General features: G+C 37.9%; 1 long non-coding RNA gene across 5 annotated transcripts in view; it reads right to left on the bottom strand.

Moving 5' to 3' along the window:
- The window catches only part of LOC138385467 (uncharacterized), a 137,596-nt gene that overhangs the window by 6,102 nt on the left and 108,844 nt on the right, over nt 1-22,650 (bottom strand). For 3 of the 5 annotated variants that reach the window (XR_011233714.1, XR_011233711.1, XR_011233713.1), the window contains 3 exons: nt 3,893-3,969; nt 2,054-2,171; nt 1,642-1,735 (listed from right to left, as the gene is read on the bottom strand). This is a non-coding gene — a long non-coding RNA (uncharacterized lncRNA). The remainder of the gene's footprint in view (nt 1-1,641; nt 1,736-2,053; nt 2,172-3,892; nt 3,970-22,650) is intronic. The other 2 variants (XR_011233712.1, XR_011233715.1) reach the window with 2 other exon arrangements.

Raw genomic sequence — 22,650 nt, 5'->3', positions numbered from 1 at the left:
ATAAAATAAACTGCTCTGAAAATTTTACTTTAAGATTATTTATACCAAGTAAATTTACTTCAGCGATGTTCAGGGCTATGTATTAAGAAAACATGCCCAACATAATTTTTTATAGTAATGATAAAGTCTATGAGACTATGTCTAAATCAGCCTTTCTCAACTGGGATTCTTCCTCTGAACCCCAGAACACAGCAAATGGTGTAACTATTTTCTCAACCCTCCCAAAGACAGGACATAATCAGACCCATTCTAGATGCCAAGGAGAGGGGTTAACCCATTAAATAAAATGAATGTTTTGGGGTTAGGGTATTAAAGCTTAATTCTTTTAATCAACCCACCTGATAAAGGCTGGTCTGAAGAGTAATTATAAATATTCTATATTTTATTTACTAAATACCGTATGTAATGAACACAAACTACATGCCCAGAATTGTATCACAGGTTATGGGGGGAGGAACTAGTAATATAAAGTGCAGCCTCCTTCACTTGTGAAAGATAAAATTAAAATGATCAATTAGTTACTATTAACCATGCAAGTAGACTATAAATGGTGTGAAACCACTGTAAATCCTGTAAAAATTAAACAAAGGAAGGGCTCAGACTTTAAATCCTAGATGAAAAGTCAGGGCAAAATACATAAAATATTAGCTCTGTCACACCAGAATATTACATTTTACTTATTGCCATTATCTCTCCCACTAGATTTAAGCTTCATATAAAAGCACAGATTTTTGTCTATTTTGTTCACTGTTGCTTTCCCAGTTCCTAGAATAATGTACACAGTTGGTATGTAATAACTCTTTGTTCAATAAATAAGTGAAAAGATTGGAATGTGATAGTTTAAAGTGATAGTTGAAACCACAGAAAAAATGAGCTCTCCAAGAAAAAGCCAAATTACTGGTATGTAACAGCAATGATAATAGCTGTACTTACTGAGTACATCCTCAGTACATTGTACTGAGAATTTTTCCATATTAAGCTCATTTAAACTTCTAAATATTTGAGGTAAGACCTATTATCCTCATTTTAAGACAAAAAGCTCAGAGCGTGAGGTAGCTCTCCCAGAGTCACAGGATGAGCAGGAGGCAGAGCAAACCTCCACCATTTTCCACATCGTGTTTAAAACCTCATTGAGGTACAGATGAGGGCATAAAAAAATAAAATGAGGCCGGGCGCGGTGGCTCACGCCTGTAATCCTAGCACTCTGGGAGGCCGAGGCGGGTGGATCACTCAAGGTCAGGAGTTCAAGACCAGCCTGAGCAAGAGCGAGACCCCGTCTCTACTAAAAATAGAAAGAAATTATATGGACAACTAAAAATATATAGAAAAATTAGCCAGGCATAGTGGCACATGCCTGTAGTCCCAGCTACTCGGGAGGCTGAGGCAGGAGGATCGCTTAAGCCAAGGAGTCTGAGGTTGCTGTGAGGTAAGCTGATGCCACGGCACTCACTCTAGCCTGGGCAACAAAGTGAGACTCTGTCTCAAAAAAAAAAAAAAAAAATGACTACCTTTTATGGTTTTAATAATTATGAGATAACATTAGCTATAAAAAGTGATGAAAGTATGATAATTAGTTACTTATAGAGTAGCACTATTCAAGAATAAAGAAGAAAAAAAAGACTGGAAAGCAGCAGGCCCCACCTTTTTGGCAGCATTCATTTCCTTCACAGCCATCTTTATATCACTGTTTTTTGTGGGGTTTTTTTTTTTTTTTTGGAAAGCAAGAGATGCATATCTGAAATAGAAAAGCAAAAAACCAAAAGGTTTTTCATTGAATTTAAATTACCTCAAACTTAATTTTGTAATCACTGGCTCAAATATAGTTTTCACAATAATAAATGCTCTTATAAAGGTTGATATACTAAGCCGGGCGAGGTAGCTCACGTCTGTAATCCTAGCACCCTGGGAGGCCAAGGTGGGTGGATCGCTCAAGGTCAGGAGTTCGAGACCAGCCTGAATGAGACCCCCCGTCTCTACTAAAAATAGAAAGAAATTATATGGACAGCTAAAAATATATATATAGAAAAAATTAGCTGGGCATGGTGGCACATACCTGTAGTCCCAGCTACTCGGGAGGCTGAGGCAGGAGGATCGCTTGAGCCCAGGAGTTGGAGGTTGCTAAGAGCTAGGCTGACGCCATGGCACTCTAGCCCAGGCAACAGAGTGAGACTCTGTCAAAAAAAAAAAAAAAAGTTGATATACTTAGCTTGAAATCAGGAAGAATGTTTATTTAGGATAACTAAATAAAAACCAAATTAAAGATGAGAAATAAAAGATACTAAGTATTTCTCATGAATTATCTCCTATTAATTTCATATTAAAATTTAATGTAAAACATTTGCAAAGCTGATATATGATAAAGTTGCAGAGATTAGCAATCTGGGGACTATTTATACTAAAAAAATTAAAATTAATTCCTATGTTCAAACATAACCTCCAGATGACTCAAAGGCTTGCAATGTGAAAGTCAAAATTTAAAACATTTACCAGAATATTTAAGAGAATATCTTTATGGCCTTGTTGTGGGGAAATATTTAGACCAAAAAAACAAAAAAAGTTGAAACATCGAATCAGAACTTTAACCATATAATTGAGAAAGTCAGGCAAGAGCTATTCCTATAAAAGCACCAGACCTAGAGAGTGTCAGTGGAAGGATACATACCAAATCTGAAAAGTGGTTGTTTTCAAATGATGGGACTATGGATAATTTTTTATAACCTCCTTGTATTTTTGCATTTAATTGTATTTTCTAAATTTCCACACAGTATGTATAATACTTAAGAAAAGAAAACCCCACAGTTTGTTTTAAGGATTCAACAAGATGCTAAAAGAATCTTTCACATCAGGTAATACTACTAGGATTATAATACTACTTTAATGAACTGTATTAATACCACATTAATGAGTAAAATTTAGAAGTTGTATACTCTTAGGTGACTCCATTAAATAAAATTAAACACCTATTTTTTAACAAATTTCAACCCCAACTACAAACAGGATTCTCTCTTAATTGATATAGATTTTCATATCTGAAATGAACAGCCATCATTTTTTATCAGCAGACAGTAAAGGTATTTCCATCACCATTGTGATTTGAATGATCTGACAATGTCACAAAATAGAAAGTAGCAACATACAGATTGGAAGAGATTATATACAGATGATGTAGCTATCTATCTAAAGTATAAAAGTGTCATCTAAAAGTAATTAAACTCAGAAATAATAGAATACAATTTTCTGAGCATCTACTATGTGCCAGGCTTTACTCCTAGTGCTTTACAAACTTAACTCATAGTAGTTTCACAACATCGCTATGACAGTACTATCAACCTCACTTTATAGACAAAGAGGAGGCTGAGGTACAAAAAGGTCAAGTAAATTGCCCAAATTTATTCATCAAGTTGCTGACAGACCTGGGAATTGAGCCGAAGTTATCTCTTTCTGGAGCCTGTTCTCCTTAACTAAGGCACTCTACATTCCCTGTGAAACAGTGCGTAACAAGATAAAGTACACAGAAGTCAGTCAGTCTGCTACATACCACTAGTAACAAGCATCTGATTAAGAACAGCACGAACCAATGACTGCAGCTATTTGTCTATAATGACTGCAACTATTTGTCTACATGGCCCCTTATACTAGCCTGGGACCCTCCTGTGGGAATGGCCTTTGACTTTATCCCCACTGTGGCTGATGTCTGATGTCTGGTACAGAACCTCTAGTAAACAGCAGGCACACAGTAATGCACATTGGACTGAATTTGGGAAACACACCTGTAGTTAGTAGAAGAATCATAAATTGAAATTTCAGAAACTAGGTATTTCTGGAAATGAGACCTTCAATCAGCCTAAAAAAAGAGAAATAATATGAAGTTCAAAAAGAAATCTTGGCATACCTCAGATACTGAAGGGCAGAGGCCACCAACATGTACCAAATAACCTTTATCTCTTCATAAGTGTTCAGCATACATTTCTGCTTGTAGAAAAACAGAATATACCACAGAAATGATCATCATTGTATTGGGATGTTTAAGAGAAAATGAAAACTTGCTAAATATTTCATGGTTTCTTTTTACTATCACAAAGCTTATCAAAAAGTTATCAACAAATATCTAATCCTAGCACTCTGGGAGGCCGAGGTGGGTGGATCGCTCGAGGTCAGGAGTTCAAGACCAGCCTGAGCAAGAGTGAGACCTCGTCTCTACTAAAAATAGAAAGAAATTATATGGACAACTAAAATATATATATATACAAAAAAATTAGCCGGGCATGGTGGCGCATGCCTGTAGTCCCAGCTACTCGGGAGGCTGAGGCAGTAGGATCCCTTAAGCCCAGGAGTTTGAGGTTGCTGTGAGCTAGACTGATGCCACGGCACTCACTCTAGCCCGGGCAACAGAGTGAGACTCTTGTCTCAAAAAAAAAAAAAAAAAAAAAAAACAAACAAATATCAGCATGACCAGACCGAAGACCAAAAGCCTGGAGTACAGTGTTAAGATTTCTGGGCCTTAATCATATCATCTTGAAAAATAAATGGGTATGGATTAGTTGATATTAAGTCTCTCATAGCTCAAATGAATAAATTACATCTAAACGGAGGAATCAGTTACAGCTGTCCTTTTGTATCCCTGGGGGACTGGTTCTAGGACTCCCTGCGGATACCAAGATCTGAGGATGCTCAAATCCTTTATATAAAATGGCATAGTATTTGCATATAATCCACACACATCATCATATATATCTTAAATTATCTCTAGATTACTCACAATACCTAATACAATGTAAATTCTCTGTAAACAGTTGTTATGCTGCATTGTTTAGGAAATAATGACAAGAAAGTTGGTTGAATCCATGAATACAGAACCCATGGGCTGACTGTACATCACGACTAAAAAAGTCTGTCATTTGTCCCTGGTTCAGAGAAGTGCTATGAGAACACTGGATGTACACAGGATCTTAACACCTTAGTGTTAGTGCTGGCTAGAGCTAGTGGTTTCAGAGACCTCTTTACACACATTCCTTTGTTGGGCAAATAACGCACCAAGAAAACCTTTCAATCAGACAAATATCAACAGCAGGTATTATATAGCTTGTGATAATGTTAAGAGCACATAAGAAAAAAACAGACAAATTACTTGAGTTAGACAGCATGATTTTGGAAACCACAAATACTAGGATTATAGATAATTTTTTTTCTTGCTTGACAAAAAAATTCAAAATTCTTAGACTGTCATCTCATAGTCAATATTGTGAAGGGAACCTGGTCTGAAATCAAAGATTCACTAAATTGAGACTTGAATTACTAGCAAATCCTATACCTGGCACAGAGGGAGTACACACATATTGTTGAATGAATCCATGAGTACTTTTACTTATGTTTTAATAATTTTTAAATAATAATGGGAGATTTGTGAATTTTATTGTGTTCATTAAGTAATAATAGTAACAAGAGTAGCCTAGCACTTATCGAATGCTCTGCTCCAGGCAACATGCTAAGCACTTTATATACACATCACCTCACATGATTCTCCCAACCACCCCGTGAGGGAGCTATTATTAATATTATTTCCATTTTACAGATGATGATACTGAGGTCATGGAGTTTAGGTCACAAATCTGTTAAGTATTGATGCTAGAATTCAGGCAGAGTCTTTCATCTTTAGGTAATCAATACCTAACCTTCTTCATTAACTTACTTCATTTAATTTGTTAATCTCTTTGGATTATAAATGTATTCTAGAAAGAAATAGTGAAACTACCTAACTTTACATTTTTATATTGCAGTGAAAAAGAAGTAAAGAGATATAGTACACTAAAGGAGTCAGAAGGTATACATTACACCCATCACCTAACCCTTCACTAATTCGATACAAAATATCTACTGGATACCCTATGGGCTGCACGCTGTACTTGGCAGTGAACAAAATCCCTGATCTTGCTGAGCTAGTATGTAAGGGTGGGAAGGCAGTGAACCAAGTAATAAATCAAATATCAAGTAAGCAAAATACACAGTATTGTGACAAGTGATGTGGTGGAAAATAATGCAAGGAAAGAAAAAAAGTTACAATTAAATCAGATGATATAATATTTTAAGTTGTGTATATGTATTAATATATGCATAAAGAAATGCATTGAAATGCTCACTAAAATATTCATAGTGGTTACTGAAGGTTGGAGAAACTTCAGGTAATTTTAATTTTCTTATATTTTCATATTTTATTTAAAAATCTTAGCCATTATTTATACAAGCAGAAAAAAATAAAACCATTGCTAATATGGAAAATTAAGAAACCCACAGAAACATACAGATAAAAATAAAGAGAGGTAGCATAACTATCACAAGAAATGATAGAATTTTCTCTAGTGCCTGTGATTATTCTAACTATTATAAGCATTTAAGGACTATCTAAAGATGGAAACACTCCTGAAATAGATGAAATTATTAAAGTGAGGGAAAGCAAATAGTTTCCATCACTAATACTGATTTGATAGATTAGTACTGGTTACCTGAGGAAAGCTGAGAAGTTGGTTTTGTTCCCCAGGTAACCGCACCTGAAAGTGTCCAGTGAGGGCTCAGTGGAAAAGAATGCAGCTTATCTACTTGCTAACTAAATCTTGGGTTTAAGCTTTTAGCAATTTTCTGTTCTTTAAAAAGTTAACCTCCAACTGGCCAATTTCTCATTTTATATAAAGAAAAGTCGCAAACAGGAATAAAATATTAAAACAGCTCAGGCACCCAACACAACACAGAAGCAGGTTAAGTATTATTTTACAAATAGGTTAGGATTCCTCAGTAAATTGTTAAACCAACCTAGTGTAAACTTCAGATTCCATCTATCTTGTTCTATTTGATTTTCTTTCCTTCCTGAGAAGTCAAATCCTGTCAGGTTTTCTTTAGCATCAAACCAGTCTTCACTTATTTCTTGGTAATTTCTACAGTCTCATAAATTGAAAACAATGAGCTATGAATTATCTACAATGTTTAACCCTCTGAAAAGTTATCTAAAAAGCATGATGAATCACTATGATAATTACTTGTTTTATATACAAATCTAAAGATGAATAGTAAGCAAAATAAGAGAACCAAGCATAAAGCTTCTGTGAGAAGGGATTTCAGCAGTCCCAAAATAAGAAATTCTTTTCAGTTTGAGTGATCTGCTTCCTAGTTTCCCTTTAATTAATATTGATTCCCAGTTTATTAAAACTGTCACTATTCTGATTTTTCAATTGTTATTTACTGGAAAAAAGACATCTTTATATACAGAATAAGAGAAAACTTCTTTAAAAGGACTAAGTAGTGCTGCAGCTCTTTATATCATTAAAATTAACAATCATTTCGGAATGACCATAATCTCTTTTCTTAGAGGAGAAAACTAAAAAAATGTACACAATTTACAGAGATACAATTAGACACAAGAAAGAAAGTTTTCAAATTGGAAACATGAAGCAGAATGAAAGTCCATATTATTATTCAGCATTATCGGATATATTAGGTGACTTTAAAGTAAGTCAAGCAAAAATAAGAACATACTCAACATTCACAATCAGAATGATGCCATTGTAGTCAATTAAAAATATTTATTTTGACTTAATGAATAAACACTGGAGATATTTTAAACCTTGACTGTTTTCTGGCAACTATGAAAGATAATATATTTTTATACTAACTTTTAGCATCAACTTTCAGTTGATCAAAGTCTACATTTATATCACCATTTTTTAAACCGTCTTTCTTGGGTGATGTATTTTGTTTAGGATGACTAGTGTCAGATAACAAAGATATCTGAGGATTAAGATAATAAAAACAGTAATAAGGACTAGCAATTATTGCGCTCTTACTATGTGACAGGCACTCTTCACTGGCATTATTTAGCCCGTACAATAATGAAGGCTATGAGAGTAAAACCATCAACTTGACTTCACAGATGAGAAAACGGAATCTAAGAAACTCATTGCGCCAAGCCACAGTTAACAAGAATTAGGATTGAATCCAGTCTGTGTATAGTTACTATGTGCTAACACTAGTATTTTGGAAAGTGTGGCAGAACACACTAGAAGTACTTGAGATAACTTTGGGAGGTATATATAAATACTAATAACATTAACCTTTAACAGTTATGTATTTAATTTAGTGTATGCTTATGTATATCTTTTATTTATGGGAAGTAATATTTCTTTCTTATATGTAAGAGTGAATTATTCTTCACACTTAAATTTTTGTGAAAAGGAGAATCATTTAAAGAAAAATACAGAATAACATTACAGGTAACATAGGGCTATGGTAAATTGTGAAGATGGTACATGAATAGCTGAAATTTAGAAATACTATACTACACTATACTGGCTTTCATGCATAACTAGTTAATTTAATGAGACAGGGACTAAAATGTAATCCCAACTTAAAATAGATATTGTTTTATAGCCAAAAGTATGATTATAAAAATTGTTACATCTACATCTTATACTTTTAAAAATAATTTATTCTTCCTAAATAAGCAGGTTATACCATTGCAATGAAAATAAAGCCCTTAAGAATTATCATATAGTACTAAATGTATAAATTGTTTAAGCAAAGTATTAATACGTAAGAAATTTAAGTACATGAAAATCTAGTTATGAATCTGTTAATTTTTGTGGATAACTAAGTTTTTTAAAAAATGAATTTAACAATAGAACAATTTGTTAAAACAATTTACTTTTTATCATTCATGTTAGTAGAAAGGAACATATATTAATCAAGTATTTCACTTTGCACTTGGGAATCCATCTTGGGGGATTACCTAAGACCACTCAAAGAATGAAACCTTAAAGTTAAGACCAAAGTCAGAAAAGCAGAAATAAACTTCAGCTTTCCTATTCCATTGCCTCCTGGCTTGATAATGCAATGTAACTTATGTTACTATAACACTTTATAATTTGCAGGGTGTTCTTATATAGATTAAACCATCTTTTCTGATTGTCATCTGACCAAGATTCCCTTCGTGGAACAAGACAGAATGAGAAAACTTATGAAAGGCATTTAAAAACTATTTTCCTCATTTCAACAAAGGAGAAATTAAAACTTTGCTCTACCTAAAATAAATGGAACATTACTTTATTCTACCCCATGACATGAAGGTGCAAGATATTAGTTTTTTTTTTTTTTTTTTTTTTTTTTTTTGTTGAGACAGAGTCTCACTTTGTTGCCCAGGCTACAGTGAGTGCCGTGGCGTCAGCTTAGCTCACAGCAACCTCAGACTCCTCGGCTTAAGCGATCCTACTGCCTCAGCCTCCCGAGTAGCTGGGACTACAGGCATGCGCCACTATGCCCGGCTAATTTTTTCTATATAGATTTTTAGTTGGCCAGATAATGTCTTTCTATTTTTAGTAGAGACGGGGTCTCGCTCTTGCTCAGGCTGGTCTCGAACTCCTGACCTCGAGCGATCCACCCGCCTCGGCCTCCCAGAGTGCTAGGATTACAGGCGTGAGCCACCGCGCCCGGCCTAAGATATTAGTTTTAACTACACTCATGCAACACGATGGTGGCCATATATCATGGATTTGCCCGGGACAGTCCAGATTTATACCTATTGCTGTGGTGAATGATTAACATTACTATTACTCTCTTTCATCCTCAAAAGTCTAGTGATTTGGTGATAAACTATATGCTTACCCTACTCAAAATATATTGCTGATATCTGTTTCATTAGGCTTAAATACACCATTATGTTCCTCCTAATTAAAGTAAGCTATAAAGTAAGCATATAAAGTAAGCTAGTTGAGTGAAAAGAAGGATGTCGGAGTCTCTAAAAATTATAATTTACTTACGCCATAAAATTAAAGATTGGGGCTGGGCGCTCTAAACTTCTGACTTCTGTCATCGATGGTTTGCAATGTGGGATATGCTCGCCTGAGGGAGGATCGAAATGATCTACTGGGAAGTTTAGAGGAAAATACTAGAACTTCCTTTTTCCTTTTTTTTTTCAGACAGAGTCTCACTCTGTTGCCTGGGCTAGAGTGCCCTGGCATCAGCCTAGCTCACAGCAACCTCAAACTCCTGGGCTCGAGCGATCCTCCTGCCTGAGTCTCCTGAGTAGCTGGGACTACAGTCATGTGCCACCATGCCCGGCTAATTTTTTCTATATATATTTTTAGCTGTCCATATAATTTCTTTCTATTTTTAGTAGAGATGGGGTCTCACTCTTGCTCAGGCTGGTCTCCAACTCCTGAGCTCAAACAATCTGCCCACCTCGGCCTCCCAGAGTGCTAGGATTATAGGCGTGAGCCACCGAGAACTTCCATTTTTATTTTTCATCTTTTAAAAAATTAAGCTGTAATAATGATTATAGAGTTACAAAGATGCCTGGTGGCTACTATGTGATTTCTACAAGAGTTACTAGGAACAGAATAAGGAGAATGTGCCAAATTAGATTCATGCCTAACCATACTGGAAAATAAACATAAAAACAAAAGATGTTATAGTATATAATGTCTTAAATTAATCTTCAATTTATCTAAATGTGCCTTTTTCTATACCTTCAAAGAACTGATTTTATGTTATAATATAAATGGAATTTGAACAAAAGTGTGGAAGACTTCAACTGGAGAATTTTAGTTTAAGAAATCTCTAATTTATGTGTATAACCTTGAGGTTCACAAGGTATTAGTCAAAAAAGTCAGGCTTACTGTTCACTCTCTCTTTTGGTTTTTCTTTTCTTTTTCTTTTTTTTTTAAAGACAAGTGCAGTAGTGAGAAGAGGGGAAAGAGCAGAACAAGGTGTTCAGTCTATAACTGATGGTGAACTATCAATCGAGATAACTGACTACCTTGAGACCAGCCTGTTCACTCTCATATTAAAATGTAAGACAATACAAGGCTAAACTTAAAGAACCACTACTACATTCTTCCCCAATTGCTAAAGATTTTAAAGTCTGAAGATACGAAATAATGGAACACTCAAACTGCTGGTGAGAATGTAAAAGAATAACATCAACTTTGAAACAATTTGCTCTTGCATGGTCAAGGTGAACTCTTTAGACTTTAGAGCCAATAATTTCACTCCTAGGTATATACCCTAAAGTAGGGGGTCCCCAACCCTTTTTAGCACCAGAGACCGGGTTCATGAAAGATAATTTTTCAGAGGGGGGGTGTGGGGAGCCATGAGGAATGGCTGTAAACACAGATGATGAAGTCGCTCATCTCCTGCCATGCAGCCCCCCAGTTCCCAAGTTTAATGGAAGACAATTTTTCCCACAGACTGGGTGGCAGGGGGTAGTTATTCTGCCACCTGGTCGTGGGGGGCACAGCCCTAGGGAAACTCATGCACATGTTCACCAGGCTACATACACACAAATGCATAAAAGAGCAATGTTCTTAATGGTCGCATCGGGTATCAACCCAGATTATAAAAAAACTATAATGCATAAATCTATTATGGTACAGCCATACAACAAGACAATAAAGAAAAGTGAACATGAAATTAAGCTGCCTACATGAATATGGATCAATCTTATAAATAAATATAATATTCAATTAAAGAAGAAAACACGAAGGATCACCTCCAGTTATGACTCCATTTAAAGTCAAAATAGGCAAGCTAAACTGTATTCTTTAGGGATATATATATAGATGGTAAAAATCATGGAAGGAAGTAATTACCATAAAAATCAGGGTAGCAATTCCACCAGATGTTGGAACAGGAACGTATGTAATTGGAAAGGACACAGGAGGCTTCTGGGGTGCTGACAATGTCCTATTTCTTACCTTGAGTAATATTTGCTTCACAATACATTTGCTTCATAATTATCATATGTACATTTATGTGTAAATAAACCCTTTTAAATTATCAATTTTTTACATCATAATGGTGTTATGGTTAAGTCTTTCTTAGGGATACATATTGAAATAATTATGGATAAACTGATATGCCTCAGATTTGCCTTCAAAATAATAGAGGAAAGGAAGAGAGTGGATAGAATGAAGTAAAGATAAGAATTGAAATTGTTGAAGCTGAGAGATGGATACACGGGGCTCATTATACTACTGTCTACTTTTGAATATGTTTAAAAGTTTTCATTAGCACAAAGTTTTTTAAAAGCCTTTGTGGAAATAACTAAACAATGAAGACATACACTAGCTTCATAAATAGGAATACTCATATCTATAGATTTAGTGCAAGTCTAATCCAAAGTCCAACAGGGCTTTTGGAAAACTTAACAAACTAATTTGAAAATTTACATGGCCATTCCGTGTAAATATAATATATAAATATAAATTTTATATTCTATATAAATATTTATACAGAGTGGCCATATAAATTTTAAGAATGGCCAAAACATTACAAAAGAAGAACAAAAAGAAAGGGACCTGCCTTCCCAGCTATCAGGACACTATAAAGCAAACTGCACAAGACACTGTGGAGTTGGCACGATGATGAACCAGTGGGCTAATACAGTCTATAATCGAACGCATCATGTATGGGAGCCTGATACACTATTCTATACTGCACACCAGTGGTGAAAGGAAAGACTACTCAGTAAGTAGTTGTGAAACAGAGGGTTCTCCATATAGAAAATAAATGCAATTAAATCCCTTCTTCAAAAATCAATTCCAGGCTTCTATGTAAAAGGCAAGATTTTTCAACTTTTACAAGTAAATCTGGATGAAATCTTTATTACCGAGTGTAAGAAAACATTCTTAAACACAAAAACATATGCCAAGAAGATGTTAGTTAAGTATGTTTTAACACATATAACCAACAAAGAATTTGTTTTCAGAACATAAAGGGAGGCTTATGAAAAAACAGAAAAATGTGCAAAAGACACGAACAAGCATGTCTTTCACAGAAGAAACCATACCAAGCAATTAAGCACATAAAGAAATGTCTAACCTCTTAGCAATCAGAAAAGAACAAGTCCATGAAATCCCATTTTACCCATCAGATTAGCAAAAATTTAAATGTCGGAAAAAATCAAGCATTGATGAAGATGTGAAAGTGGAATTTACACACAGTGACATGGGAGCAATTATCACTTTGGAAAATAATGTGGCCCTATCTTGTACAATTGGTCATGCCCACACCTCACAACTGAGAATTCTACTTCTAGATATATGTTAGAGAAACAAGGATACTAAAAGTCAGGGGGGTACTAAGATATAGGTACAAGAATTTACAGCATAGTTTGTAACAGAAAAAAACTAGAAACTACTCAACTGTCCGCCACTAGGACATCTGTGTTGGGTGGTGTCTTATACCTGTTTATTGGTGTGCATCATTACATAAGTTTTATTTTTTTTGTATAAAAGTTTCAAAAGGAATTAAATCTTTTCTTTTAAATATTATTGATTACTTTATCTGATGTCACATTTTAAGTAACTAAAAATTGCAACAACCTCATGTTTGCTAAGAAATGACTCGCTTTGGCCGGGTGCAGTGGCTCACTTCTGTAATCCTAGCACTCTGGGAGGCCCAGTCAGGAGGACTGCTTGAGCTCAGGAGTTTGACACCAGCCTGAGCAAGAGCGAGATCCCATCTCTACTAAAAATAGAAATAAATTAGCCAAACAACTAAAAATAGAAAAAATTAGCCGGGCATGGTGGCCCATGTCTGTAGTCCCAGCTACCCGGGAGACTGAGGCAGGAGGATCGCTTGAGCCCAGGAGTTGGAGGTTGCTGTGAGCTAGGCTGATGCCACGGCACTCTAGCCCAGGCAGCAGAGTGAGATTGTCTCAAAACAAAACAAACAAAAAAAAGACTTGCTTCATTTTGAGGTATGTAGTTTAAAAACTCCAATCTGAACTGAATAAAGATCAATTTAAGAAAAGCATTAAAGCAAAATTTCCCCTGACACTTACAAACCTACAAAGACATTATGATTTCAAAAAATAAAAGGCTTTCTACTAACTTCTTACCCCCTTCCCCATATTGAACTCACACTGAATGCTGTGGACATTAGATCACCAACGGACAGCTCCGATCTGGTTAAGGACACAAACAACAGGGTGGGCACACCAAAACCTGTCTGCTCCACTGCTTTGCCAAGAGACTTTCTAGTTTGTTTTCAAGTACATATGGCCAAATTTGAACTTTCTTCACAGTTATGTTAAAGGAGCTGCAGAGGTGTAATCCACAAGGAATATCATCTACTCCACCCCAAAGTGACTGTCTGCAACAAAACATGGTGGCCACCCCTAAGGCAGCAGAGACAGTTCCAGCATATTAAATGGCCTTTGGAACTTCTAGGTTTAACAGTACAGGTAAAACATTTCAATCGGTCCTCTAAGATGACTTTCTAGAAAGTATGGTTCTTTTTCATTTCTCAACTGATAATTTTCTATTTTTATTAAGTGAACTCATTTATTTGTTTTGAGATGACTGGTTATAGAATGTGGTTTTGTGTGAAATTAAACAAATCAAGAACATGCACATTTGTGTTTTCAGAAAAAGAATAAAAGACATTTCTATTACACTCACGCCTCACTTAGGGTGTGGAACGTGGTTCCCGAAAGTGGAGGTGCTGAGCGAGCCTGCGCCGTCCGGGGCGCCTTCAGCACAGCGCTACGGAGACACAGCGCACTGACCAGTCGCTCCTCTGCTTTACACAAATCCCTGAAATCAGGGAACGGCCCAGTTAGAGTGTCTCTGGCCACCTGTCATAGAATTGTTGGTTAATCCCCTCGGGCTGCACGAATGGCTCTGATGTTTCCAGAATGTCTAATGGTCTTACAGCACCCCCAGCTCTCTACTGATCTGTCCCCCTCCGTTTCCTCAGTCGCTTCCCCTGAAGAAAACTCGAACTGTCCACACAGTGAGCACAGTGCTCTTCCTTTGCCTCACCAGGGCAGGTCCTCCACCGGCACCAGCACGCATTTGCACACCCCGCTATTACACGTTAAAACTGTACAGCAGAACAATAAATGGCAGAAAGAAAAGCCACCACCAGGAATAAACAACCTTATTGCAGAACGTGCTCTACACTCCATTCCAGACAGCTGAGGGGTCCCGGGGGGAGTGTGCGGAAGGAGCAAGGTGGCTCGCGTGGCCAGAGTGGCCAGCGTGGCCAGTCAATGCTGGTTCTCAGTCAGACGCATGGTGAGCCAACCACTAGAAAAACTGCATGTCCTTCCTCTTCATTTTTAGTCAAAACCATTCAATAATAAAAAGAATAAAAACCAAAGACGTTCCATGACCTGGAAGGCCAAACATGAACTGCCTTTGGTCACCTCTCTGGCCTCACTCCCACCCCTGGCCCCGGCTCGCAGCCACTCTGCCTTCTTCAGTGTTCCTCTCCCACACACGGCTTGGCACTTCCTAATCCCTGATGAAAACGCTCCGCCCTCCGGAGCTTTGTGGCTGATGCCCTTAAACCCTTGCCTGTGTTTCACCTCACTGATGCCTTCCCTGAACACCCTGTTTAAATTAACATCGCCATTTCTCCCACATTCTCTATCTTCCTTGTTTTTATTTCATTTCAGAATACTACAGGGGTACAGACGTTTTGGTTACATGGATGCTTTTGTCATTCTCTATCTTCTTTTTCCACAGAGCAGTTATCAACCCCTGATATCATATACACATTTGTACAGTAAACATCTTCTCCACTAGAGTGAGAGCCACGAGGGGAGAAATGACGTCTGTTTTATTATTATTTCATCAGTACCTGGCTCATTATAGAAATACCAGAGTGTTACTAATTGTACAAATGTATGGTAACTGCATATATGTCTAAAATGATACATTTCAGAGACAAGCAGTATCACAAAATATCAGTGCCATGTGGGGAAACATTAGATGGGAAGGCAGATAATATAAACAGAAAAGTGGCGTTTTTTTCCCCTGTAAATCAGTGTTCATTGTTTTTAAGCTCACCTTACAAGTTCACCAGCACTGTGATGCACAACAGTAAGTGGGTAAAGAATCCACTACAGTTCTGTAAACAGCTAACAGATCTTTCCCTTTTGTTTTAAACTAAATTGCAAGGCAGCAACCACCCAATTTAAAATCCATAACCTTTGCTGTATCTGGCAACAGCAACTCCAGCACTTACAGTCAGTTAAAAAGTTTCAGATTACCATGGCTCAAAACATTGGGACCTTATTATACTCTGTATTGTACTGTATTAAAATGAAGGAGTAGGAAGAGAAAAAGGATTCTTATGCTACTACTGAGAAAAATGCATTCTATTTTCTTCCCAATATTGGGTTGTTCCTTTTTCACACATGGAATGTGCAAGAGCAGGGATGATAAAAGAACAAGTGGGAGAACTGGCACGAAGCACTTTATTTCAATAAATACTTTAGAAAAGATAATTTCAGAGATGACCAAGCAGCTTTCAGATAAGGCAGTCTTGCTACAGTCCAGTAGAACATTAAGGATACTTTTGCAGAATGTAAAGAGACATAAAATTATTAATGCTTTCTTTAAATCTGTTTCCTGATGCCAACAAGCAAGCTATTATTCCACTATGATGACCACAGGCCCTGCAGGCCAAAAGGTTAAGAAATCAGATGACCATGGAGTTTCTGTGGAATATTTCACATAAACATGTATTTATTAAACAACACAATGCTGACATGTTAAATATTATATGCAAAAAAAAAAACAAGTTGCAAATCCTCAGCAGAAAATGTATTTCTGGGCCGGGCATGGTGGCTCATGCCTGTAACCCTAGCACTCTGGGAGGCCGAGGCGGGTGGACTGCTCAAGGTCAGGAGTTCGAGACCAGCCTGAGCAAGAGCGAGACCCCATCTCTACTAAAAATAGAAAGAAATTATCTGCCCAACTAAAATATATATAGAAAAAATTAGCCGGGCATGGTGGCGCGTGCCTGTAGTCCCAGCTACTCGGGGAGCTGAGGCAGTAGGATCGCTTAAGCCAAGGAGTTTGAGGTTGCTGTGAGCTAGGCTGATGCCACGGCACTCACTCTAGCCTGGGCAACAAAGTGAGACTCTGTCTCAAAAAAAAAAAAAAAAAGAAAAGGAAATGTATTTCTGATGTTTCATTCTTGCAACTCTAAGGCTTCATGTTCCTGTTACTTAAATTTCTAATCTGTGCCTTTCTACTTTAGCTATTGATAAGTATACCTTTATAACATGCCTGAATAAAGTCACTTTATTATAATGTGAATACTGGCAAGCAATCAATCAATCTTGAAAAAAATATGGCAATCTGACTTCTGGTTTCCGATCTGTGAGGAGCTTAGAAGTCATCATTCCCATCCACAGAACAAGAAAAAGGCTGAACAAATGGAAAACCCAACATCTCAGATCCACTGGAGAAATGAGGGTACACAGAAAACTGCTGTTCCCCAAACGAGAGAGACAGGCAGGCAGACACAGAGAACCACAACTCAGCCAGAACAGAAACCCACAAGCAGAAACTCTGCAGGACCCAGTACCAGGGCAGGAAAATCTAAACTGTAATTTATGACTAGCTGGAGGCTCAGCGTAGACAAGTTTAAGAGTTAAGGACGCCAGGGGTGCCTGGTCTTAGGCAGGCCCCCACACGTCTGTGGGTTTCACCTCCAGGAACCGTCCTACCAGGTTCCCACAGTGAAGGTCAGAGAAAGTCTCCTGTGCCTCAGCAAAGGGAGGGGAAGGCAGCCATGGTGCAACACACCAGCGCATTCTGTTCTCCTAGTAAGGCTGGCCCTCGAGAGAAACTTTCACCAGGGCCTAACCAACTGGGTTTCACCAAAAACTAACCTAGTTGGGGGAGGGGAAATAAATATCCCACTCCAGTCTGCTCCAGCCTTTTTGTCTCACTTGGGGGTAGAAACAAAACAAAACTGAGAAGCACTTTTGTGTAGGTCACAGCCAGGGGCACAGACTCACTGACAACCTGAGAACTAACCACAGCACTGTCTAATGTCTCCCCTCCCCCCACACCTTGTCACACACCTACAGGGCTCCCACATAACGGGATGACAAAAGAAACAAGTGTCTTATTAGTCTCAAACTCAAAGACAAGAGAGGACAAGCATAAGGGCACAAGAGGAAACTTTATCCTCCAACACCTAAAGCTAGTAAATAGTAAATAGTAAAGCGGCCTAAACCCCAACCAGATAAACATAAAACCTCACAACAAATGCATATTTACCATGGCTCCTTTTAACCAGTATATCATCATGTTCAACAAAAAATTACAAGGCATACTTAATATGGCAATAGGACTCAAGTGTTCCACAATCTTTTAAAACACTGTTGAAAATGTAATCTTTGATAACATGGTCAATTATGAAAAGTCAGGATAAGCAGGGATATTCAGCCAACACTAGCACTATTCAACATTATACTAGAGGTCTTAGTTAATTCAGTTAAGTTCCAAAAGGATAAACAGTTTAAATATCAGAAAACAACTAAAAAATGCCACTATGTGGAGATTATTTGGAAGACAATAAGCATTTCAACTATCAAACTAACTGAAAACCAGGCCCAGCAGTGCACGCCTGTAGTCCCAGCTACTAGGGAGGCTGAGGACGGAGGATCACCTGCATCCAGGTGTTTGAAGACCAGCCTGGGCAACATAGCAAAATCCCATCACAAAAAAGAAAATGATAATAACAAAAATAAAATTTAAAAAACTGATCAAGAGTTCAGTATGGTGTTTGGATTAAAAATTAGCATAAAAAAATTATTAGGTTCCTATATATTAATCAGTTAGGAAAATATAACAATAGGACTTCAAATAGAAAAAAAAATCCATAAAATACCTAGACCAAATCTAACAAGAAATATGCAAACTTACATAATAAAATTTTACAACTTTACTAAAAGAATATGAGACTGGGCGCTGTGGCTCATGCGTATAAACCTAGCACTTTGGAAGGCTAAGGCAAGAGGATTGCTTGCGCTCAGAAGTTCAAGACCAGCCCGAGCATGAGTGGAACCCTGTCTCTAGAAAAAAATAGAAAAATTAGCCGGGCATGGTGGCGCATGCCTGCAGTCTCGTATACTCGGGAGGTGAGGCAGCAGGATTGCTTAAGCCCAGGAGTCTGAGGTTGCTGTAAGCTAGGTTGATGCCACGGCACTCACTCTAGCCTGGGCAACAGAGTGAGACTCTGTCTCAAAAATAAATAAATAAATAAATAAAAGAAGAAGTACCAATACCTGCTCAAATTCCTGACCTTCAAAAATGAGAGATAAATTATTAATAAAACAATTGCTCGTTAAAACCACTAAGTTCTAAGATAGTTTGTTACATGGCAATAGATAACAGGAACCCGTACATGATTATTTTCATTTAGTTTGTATACACTTTTTAACTAAAGATTTTCATGTTTTTGAGGAAATCTTTGTGTAACTATCCTTATTGGCCCAAATGAGGTCATCCAATTCCTATCAAGATTGCAAACTGTCACGAGCTTCTGGTCCCAACAGAATCAACCCTGGGAAGGAAAAAACATGGAAGTAAATCCAGATTCCAGGAACAGTAATAGCAGCAGCAACAAAAACAAACAGAAACTGCTGGAGATACCAGAAGCTGTACTGAACTTAGAGAGGAAACTGGTGACCAGAAGCAAAGGGCAGCAGAGGTCGGAGTTAAAAGACAGATTCGCTAAAAGCTTTTTTGAATTCTGCCCTTGCCCCTCCTCGATTGTCCCTTCACCACAGAAATTAGCAGCAACAGCCTAGATGTCTTTGGCAGCAAGATAAACTCCAGACAACACAGAAGACCTGTGGGGGGAAGCTGTGGAAACAGGTACAGCCGCTCGGCGCTCACCCTTCCTGCCCCCACTCGGGCTCCCACAGCAAGGGCCAGGGGTACGGAGCCGAGAGGGAGTTACGATCTAAGGACACTGCCTCTTCCCGATATTACTCATTCTGAGAGTGCAAGAAGCAAACCCTCATCAGAAGTTGCCTGATGCAGCATCAGCCCAGAGGAGACTCAACAGCACTTCAGCGGTGCCAGGTGGCTGGCTGACCTAGACTGAGGCCCTTCCTCTCCTTAAACTCACCTGGACTGACACAAATTCCAATAGACATTAGAGTAAGTAACTAATGCCCCCCCCCCAAGGGACATAGACAAACAGATACATCTGGAGCATAAAACTACTGTAAAAGAAAGACAACACACTAAACAATTTATGTCATCTGAAGTAGAATTATTGGAATGGAGGATTCAAGAATACAGCCCTGAGAAGTCAATGAGAGATGTAAGCACTAGAAAACGAAAACAAGAAACAATGAAAAAGAATCAAGTAGAAATATTGAGTATGAAAAAGAGACAATATCCAGATAATCGGAGTTTCAGAAGGAGGGAAGAAATAAAGCATTTCAAGAAATAATGGGGGTAACTTTCCCAGAATTAAAGATAAAAGAAGTCAATATTATAAGGGCTCAAAGAGCCAAATAACAGAGGAAACTATTCCTAGAAAATTTAAGTTCACCACAGAAAAAATTCGAAAACACTGAAAGAAAAGAATAGACCAACGCCAAAGCAAAAGAATAAGATTAATATATATCGCAGTACATAACACTGGATACAAGATGGAGTAACCCAAATTCACAATCCGTACTTCTTCAGGCAAGGGTTTTTTCAGAATTTAAAATTGCTATAGCTTGAATGTATCCTCCAAAAAGCATGTGTTGGAAACTCAATATCCAATGCAACAGTATTGGGACTAAGGATCAGCCCTCACGGACGGATTCATGCTGGCCCTGCACTGAGAGTGCGTCCATCAGGAAGGGTTCATTATAAAGGGGCGAGTTCCCCCACTGCCTCGCTTTCTCTGCCCAGCGAGATACCAGCCTCTCGCTCTTGGACTTCCTATCCTCCAGAACTGTGAGCCAATAACTTCTGATTCATTATAAACTACCCAGTCTGTGGTATTCTGTTACAGACAGACAAAACAAACTAAGACAAGAATTTTTCAGATTTTACAAAAGTAATATGGTATATATCATATATTATGTAACATCCAGAGCAGTGTCTAAGGCACTAACCCATAATTGAACTCATTAATATTTTGAAGCAAAATCTGTAAATACACTAAATGAGCTGAATAAAAGCCATAAATACCCTCATGTCAGTTCAGGTTGGGTTCTTCTGCCAAATGAGCCATAAACAGCCTCATGTCAGCTTGTTGGGTTTTGTTGCCAAATGAGTTACAAGAAGTCTTTTGGTTTTCAGATCTTTTTTTGATTTTGGAATTCCAGGTAAAGGATTGTTACCTCTATTTTAAGTCTTGAATTAAAAGAACTTTACATTTAGAATTTTCCATCCAGACAAAATATCATTCCAATATATTAGGCAAAAATATTCCCAAGAACACAAAGCCTCAGAATGTCATATAAAGCCCACTAAGCACAATCTTGGAGGAATATTGAAAAGAAAAAGAAAAAGAGAGAGACAAAGTAAAAGTAGTCAAATGCCTTCATATCAAACAAAACTCTGACCTAAAATACTAGCAATACATTCATTGGGGACAGGGAGTCAGGACACACACCCAGAGAACATAAGAGTGTGCTAGAGTATTTGTCATATGTGGGGGAAGAAAAAGCTACTTTAAGTGTAACCAATATGCAAAAATAAACAGGAATGGGTCTAAAGGACAACCAGCATAAGAACAATAATAGAAAAAAATACAACCTATCCAATAAAAGGCAGGAAAGGGGAAAAGGACCAAAAGTAAGCCCAATTAGAGTAATTACAACAGGGGCCGATGCAGGAGGATCATTTCAGGCCAGGAGTTCACGACCAGCTTGAGCTAGAACGAGACCCCATCTCTACAAAAAATAGAAAAATTAGCTGGGCATGGTGGCATGAATCTATAGTCCCAGCTACTCCAGAGCCTGCGGCAGGAGGACCACTTGAGCCCAGGAGTTGGAGGTTGCTGTGAGCTATGATGATGCCACGGCACTCTAGCCTGGGAGACAGAGCAGGACCCTGTCTCAAAAAAAAAAAAAAAAGAATTACAATAATGTAAACGAGTTGAACTTGCCAATTTAAAAAGAAATTAGGCCAAAGATTTTATGGTGGGTTAAAAAATCATAAAGCAATATGGTCCCTACAAGAGACATATTTAAGAAATGATACATCAGATGAGTATGAACCGGGCTAGAGTGCCATGATGTCAGCCTCGCTCACAGCAACCTCAGACTCCTGGGCTCAAGCAGTCCTTCTGCCTCAGCCTCCCGAGTTGCTGGGACTACAGGCATGCGCCAACATGCCCGGCTAATTTTTTTCTATATATTTTTAGTTGGCCAGATAATTTCTCTCTATTTTTTTTTTTTTTTTTTTTTTTTTTTTGAGACAGAGTCTCACTCTGTTGCCCAGGCTAGAGTGAGTGCCGTGGCGTCAGCCTAGCTCACAGCAACCTCAAACTCCTGAGCTCAAGCGATCCTCCTGTCTCAGCCTCCCGAGTAGCTGGGACTACAGGCATGCACCACCATGCCCGGCTAATTTTTTCTATATATATTTTTTTTTTAGCTGTCCATATAATTTCTTTCTATTTTTAGTAGAGATGGGGTCTCGCTCTTGCTCAGGCTGGTCTCGAACTCCTGAGCTCAAACGATCCGCCCACCTCGGCCTCCCAGAGTGCTAGGATTACAGGCATGAGCCACCACGCCCGGCCTTTTCTCTCTATTTTTAATAGAGACGGGGGTCTCGCTCTTGCTCAGGCTGGTCTCAAACTCCGACCTCGAGTGATCCACCCGCCTTGGCCTCCCAGAGTGCTAGG

This window comes from Eulemur rufifrons, chromosome 6 (assembly GCF_041146395.1).
Source record: "Eulemur rufifrons isolate Redbay chromosome 6, OSU_ERuf_1, whole genome shotgun sequence".
In the NCBI taxonomy this organism is placed as follows: Eukaryota; Metazoa; Chordata; class Mammalia; order Primates; family Lemuridae; genus Eulemur; species Eulemur rufifrons.
This window is presented reverse-complemented; position numbering and strand designations above follow the sequence as displayed.